The sequence below is a fragment of the Sphaeramia orbicularis genome, chromosome 10 (genome assembly GCF_902148855.1).
Source record: "Sphaeramia orbicularis chromosome 10, fSphaOr1.1, whole genome shotgun sequence".
Classification (NCBI taxonomy): domain Eukaryota; kingdom Metazoa; phylum Chordata; class Actinopteri; order Kurtiformes; family Apogonidae; genus Sphaeramia; species Sphaeramia orbicularis.
In genome coordinates this window covers 2,170,414-2,177,218 of record NC_043966.1, presented here as the reverse complement: position 1 = coordinate 2,177,218, position 6,805 = coordinate 2,170,414, and positions in this window count along the sequence as shown.

The window sequence follows — 6,805 nt, the reverse complement described above, 5'->3', positions numbered from 1 at the left end:
AAAAGTGTCAGACACCAAATAAACCCAGTTTCATAGAAGCACCCATTCATTCATATATATATATATATATATATATATATATATATATATATACACACACACACACACACACACAGGGTGGGGAAGCAAAATGTACAATATTTTGAGGCAGGGATTGAAAGACAGTGTATGACCAGTTAGTTTATTGAAAGTCATGAGAATTTATTTGCCACAAGAAAATGTCCATAATAGAAAATGTTTTTATTCTATGTGTCCTCCTTCTTTCTCAATAACTGCCTTCACACGCTTCCTGAAACTTGCGCAAGTGTTCCTCAAATATTGGGGTGACAACTTCTCCCATTCTTCTTTAATAGTATCTTCCAGACTTTCTGGTAATAGTTTTGCTCATAGTCATTCTCTTCTTTCCATTAGAAACAGTCTTTATGGACACTCCAACTATTTCTGAAATCTCCTTTGGTGTGACGAGTGCATTCAGCAAATCACACACTCTTTGACGTTTGCTTTCCTGATTACTCATATGGGCAAAAGTTTGTGAAAAGGTATGGATAATAGTGTTAGGTATGATTATGACATCAGTATATGTTTGGGTTCAAAACAACTGACGTAGTGTCTGCAGAGAAAAAACAACTACATGTTCAGTGTACATTTGGCTTCCCCACCCTGTGTGTGTATATAAAACATCGTGGTAAAAAATTCTATATGCAGTCTTGTGTTCATTTTAGTGTCAGAATAATTTAGTGGTCTGTGGTGTTTTCTTTTTGTGGGTCCAGATGGTTCTTTGTGTTTAAATGTGTTGGACTGACCCACCAGTACCAGAGCTGAAAACCTTTGAATTTACTGAACTAGGAATATTTTCCATATTCAGCCACGTGTGTGTGTGTGTGTGTGTGTGTTTGTTTGTTTGTTTGTTTGTTTGTTAACAAGATAAGTCAAAAAGTTCTGGATGGATTTTCATGAAATTTTCAGGAAATGTTGATACTGGCACAAGGAAGACGTGGTTACATTCTGGGGGGATCAGGCCTTCATTTTCCAGCAGCTACATTTTGAAATCACTCAGTTCAAAAGGCCAACCCCCTTTCTTCAGACGTCCCTCTGAAGCCACGCCTCCAGAATACTGGCACGCACAAAGCCTCTTCCTGAGGGTTCACGAGTGCTGCACCCCAACAGTTCACCAGCTGAGGCTCGGCTCCGGCTCCAACACCATCTACGGTCCGGTCCGGTCCGGTCCGGTCCGGCCACAGCTCTGTCTCTGACCCCGGCTGAGGCTCCGTCCCCGGCTCCAGTCCCGTACGGTCCCGCCTTGGACTCCGACACCGACTACAGCTCCGGCTGAGGCTCCGGCTGGTGTATCCATGCAGACCTCCGTCAGTCTCTCTAACCCCCCCCACTCTTCCAGAACAGTCCCAGTTCAGAGCTGTGGGACTGATGGTCCAGTTCCTACTGGTTTATGTTTGGGACTGAACAGTTTACAGGTGAACTGTCCATCCTAACAGAACTAACAGAACCAACAGAACCAACAGAACCAACAGAACTAACAGAACTAACAGAACCAACAGAACCAACAGAACTAACAGAACTAACAGAACTAACAGAACCAACAGAACTAACAGAACTAACAGAACCAACAGAACCAACAGAACTAACAGAACCAATAGAACTAACAGAACCAACAGAACTAACAGAACTAACAGAACTAACAGAACCAACAGAACTAACAGAACTAACAGAACCAACAGAACCAACAGAACTAACAGAACCAATAGAACCAACAGAACTAACAGAACCAATAGAACTAACAGAACTAACAGAACCAACAGAACTAACAGAACCAACAGAACTAACAGAACTAACAGAACCAACAGAACCAACAGAACTAACAGAACCAATAGAACTAACAGAACCAATAGAACTAACAGAACTAACAGAACTAACAGAACCAACAGAACTAACAGAACCAATAGAACTAACAGAACTAACAGAACTAATAGAACTAACAGAACTAACAGAACCAACAGAACCAACAGAACTAACAGAACCAATAGAACCAACAGAACTAACAGAACTAACAGAACTAATAGAACTAACAGAACCAATAGAACTAACAGAACTAACAGAACTAACAGAACCAACAGAACCGACAGAACTAACAGAACTAACAGAACCAACAGAACTAACAGAACTAATAGAACTAACAGAACCAATAGAACTAACAGAACTAACAGAACTAACAGAACTAATAGAACTAACAGAACCAACAGAACTAACAGAACTAACAGAACTAATAGAACTAACAGAACCAATAGAACTAACAGAACTAACAGAACCAACAGAACCAACAGAACTAACAGAACTAACAGAACCAACAGAACTAACAGAACCAACAGAACCAACAGAACCAACAGAACTAATAGAACTAACAGAACTAACAGAACTAATAGAACTAACAGAACCAACAGAACCAACAGAACTAACAGAACCAACAGAACTAACAGAACCAACAGAACCAACAGAACTAACAGAACTAACAGAACCACAGCACTAAAACCGACAACTAACAGAACTAACAGAACCAACAGAACAACAGAACTAATAGAACTAATAGAACTAACAGAACCAACAGAACCAATAGAACTAACAGAACTAACAGAACTAACAGAACCACAGAACCAACAGAACTAATAGACTATTAGAACTAACAGAACCAACAGAACCAACAGAACTAACAGAACTAACAGAACTAACAGAACTAATAGAACTAACAGAACTGACAGAACCGACAGAACCGACAGAACTAATAGAACTAATAGAACTAACAGAACTAACAGAACCAACAGAACCAACAGAACTAACAGAACCAACAGAACCAACAGAACTAACAGAACTAACAGAACCAACAGAACTAACAGAAACTAATAGAACTAACAGAACTAATAGAACTAACAGAACTAACAGAACCAACAGAACCAACAGAACTAACAGAACTAATAGAACTAACAGAACTAACAGAACCAACAGAACTAATAGAACTAACAGAACTAACAGAACCAACAGAACTAACAGAACCAACAGAACTAACAGAACCAACAGAACCAACAGAACTAATAGAACTAACAGAACTAACAGAACTAATAGAACTAACAGAACCAACAGAACTAACAGAACTAACAGAACCAACAGAACTAACAGAACCAATAGAACTAACAGAACTAACAGAACTAACAGAAATAATAGAACTAATAGAACTAACAGAACTAACAGAACTAATAGAACTAATAGAACTAACAGAACCAACAGAACTAACAGAACTAACAGAACCAATAGAACTAACAGAACTAACAGAACCAATAGAACTAACAGAACTAACAGAACTAACAGAACCAACAGAACCAACAGAACCAACAGAACTAACAGAACCAACAGAACCAACAGAACCAACAGAACCAATAGAACTAACAGAACTAACAGAACTAACAGAACCAATAGAACTAATAGAACTAACAGAACTAACAGAACCAATAGAAATAATAGAACTAACAGAACTAACAGAACTAATAGAACTAACAGAACTAACAGAACCAATAGAACTAACAGAACTAACAGAACCAATAGAACTAATAGAACTAACAGAACTAATAGAACTAACAGAACGAATAGAACTAACAGAACTAACAGAACCAACAGAACTAACAGAACCAATAGAACTAACAGAACTAACAGAACCAATAGAACTAACAGAACTAACAGAACTAACAGAACCAATAGAACTAACAGAACTAACAGAACTAACAGAACTAATAGAAATAATAGAACTAATAGAACTAATAGAACTAATAGAAATAATAGAACTAATAGAACTAACAGAACTAACAGAACTAACAGAACAAATAGAACTAATAGAACTAATAGAACTAACAGAACTAATAGAACTAATAGAACGAATAGAACTAACAGAACCAACAGAACTAACAGAACTAACAGAACTAATAGAACTAATAGAACTAACAGAACTAACAGAACTAACAGAACGAATAGAACTAACAGAACCAATAGAACTAACAGAACCAATAGAACTAACAGAACGAATAGAACTAACAGAACTAACAGAACCAATAGAACTAACAGAACGAATAGAACTAACAGAACTAATAGAACTAACAGAACTAACAGAACTAATAGAACTAACAGAACTAATAGAACCAGGTTCTGGTTTCACTTCCTGTACAAGTGCTTCCTCTGGGAACATGTGATTCATGTTGGAAGAGGGGTACGAACGGGGTGGGGGGGGTGGTGAATGGCAGTTGAGTTTGATTGACATATCACTGTTCGGTCATTTCCAGTGGGCGCTCAAAATGATTGGATGGTGTTTTTTCAGTCCTGTCCGTTCCACAGGTGACTGTTTTTTTGGTTTGTTTTTTTGTATTAGAGCATTTAATTAATTACTTGTAATTGGGGTATGAAGGGGATTTGAAGGAATATAATAAAAATGCTCCAGGAAACCACCTCAGAGCCCACCTTTAACTGGTATGCTTTCTTTCCCTCTCATCATGTATGTGAGTCCAGTCGGACAGAAGTGAAGTCTGAGTCCCAGAAAACAGCCAACAGCAGAAACACAGGAAACCTGAAGCTAGAGGAGGACTGAGCACAGGCTGTTGGTCTGCTGAACGTGCACTCTTCTTATTACTGCTTCTGTGTCCAAAACGCTGCCGTTTGACACAAACAGAAACCTTTCAGGAGGTTTAACATCCTCTGATTGGATTCAATCAGCGACGGCGGCTGCTTTTTGTGCATTATTGTGTGTTTTCCTCTGCTTTACATGTGTGTTTCTGCGTTGTTCTGTGTGTTGTTTTGTGTGTTGTTTTGTGTGTTGTTTTGTGTGTTCTTTTGTGTGTTGTTTTGTGTGTTGTTTTGTGCGTTGTTTTGTGTGTTGTTTTGTGTGTTGTTTTATGTGTTGTTTTGTACGTTGTTTTGTGTGTTCTTTTGTGTGTTGTTTTGTGTGTTGTTTGTGTGTTGTTTTATGTTTGTTTTGTGTGTGTTTTTATGTGTTGTTTTGTGTTGTTTGTGTGTTGTTGTTGTGTGTTGTTTGTGTGTTTGTTTTGTGTGTTGTTTGTGTGTTTGTTTTGTGTGTGTTTTTATGGTGTTGTTTTGTGTGTTGTTTGTGTGTTGTTTTGTACGTTGTTGTTGTGTGTTGTTTGTGTGTTTTGTGTGTTGTTTTGTGTGTTGTTTGTGTGTTGTTGTGTGTGTTGTTTGTGTGTGTGTTGTTGTTGTGTGTTGTTTGTGTGTGTTTTGGTGTTTGTGTTCTTTTGTGTGTTTTTTTGTGTGTTGTTTGTGTGTTTGGTGTTTGTGTGTTTTTTTGTGTGTTGTTTGTGTGTTGTTTTTGTGTGTTTTGTGTGTGTTGTGTTTGTGTGTTGTTTTGTGCGTTTGCGTGTGTTGTTTTGTGTGTTGTTTTGTGGTGGTTTGTGTGTTCTTTGTGTGTTCTTTTGTGTGTTGTTTTGTATATTGGTTTTGTGTGTTTTTTGTGTGTTGTTTTGTGCGTGTTTTGTGGTTGTTTGTATATTTTTGTGTAGTGTTTTGTGGTTGTTTTGTGAGTGTTTTGTGGTTGTTTGGTGTTGTTTTGTGTGTTGTTTTGTGCGTTGTTTTGTGTTTTGTGTGTTGTTTTGTGTGTTGTTTTGTGTGTTGTTTTGTGTGTTGTTTTGTGTGTAGGTCTTTGTTGTCGTGCTGTGGTCTGACCTGTCAGTGTGATCTATGTGCAGTGGAATCACAGGGGCTCAGCTGCTCCACTGATTCAGGACTCTATAACCCCCCCCCCCACCCCCCACCCATCTCTCCGTCTCATTTGACACTGAATTAACTCCCACCTGAGCTGCCGTCACTCCCATCATGCATCAGTCCGCCACCTGAGTCCCCCCCTCGCTCTCGCGCTCACCATCGGTCGTCTTCCTCGCCGTTTCCTTCTGCGTCAAATCCAAGTCAGACGGAAAAACCTGGACTTTAACAGACGAGTGTGAGGAAGGAGCTGAGGAAGAGCAGGAGGATGAGGAGGGATTTTACATCAGATCTGACTGAGTTCCACTGTTACCTGTTCATTCCACTGACTTTAACACTAATGTGGGACTTTTACTAGTTTTATCCTCTGGTTGTGTTTTCACATGCTATTGATCCTGTTATTATTATTATTATTATTATTATTATTATTATTATTATTATTATTATTATTATTACCTCCACCAGGAGATATTGTGATCGCTTTGTGTGTGTGTTTGTGTGTGTGTTTGTTTGTTTGTTTGTGTGTGTGTTTGTTTGTTTGTTTGTTTGTTTGTTTGTTTGTTTGTTAGCAGGATAACTCAAAAAGTTCTTGATGGATTTTCATGAAATTTTCAGGAAATGTTGATACTGGCACAAGGAAGAAATGATTAAATTTTGCTGGTGATGGGGGGGGGGTCAGATCTGCCTGTGGAGGTCTGCGTTCTCTGAGTGCTTTTCTTATTACCTCCACCAAGGAGGTTCTGTTTTTGCCAGGGTTTGTCTGTCTGTCTGTCTGTTTGTCTGTCCGTTAGTGTGCAACATAACTCAAAAAGTTATGGACCGATTTGGATGAAATTTTCAGGGTTTGTTGGAAATGGGATAAGGAAGAAATGATTAAATTTTGGTGGTGATCGGGGGTGGGGGGGCCCACAGGGGGGCCCATTTCCAACAAACCCTGAAAATTTCATCAAAATCTGTCCATAACTTTTTGAGTTATGTTGCACACTAACGGACAGACAGACAAACCCTGGCAAAAACATAACCTCCTTGGCATGGGGGGGCC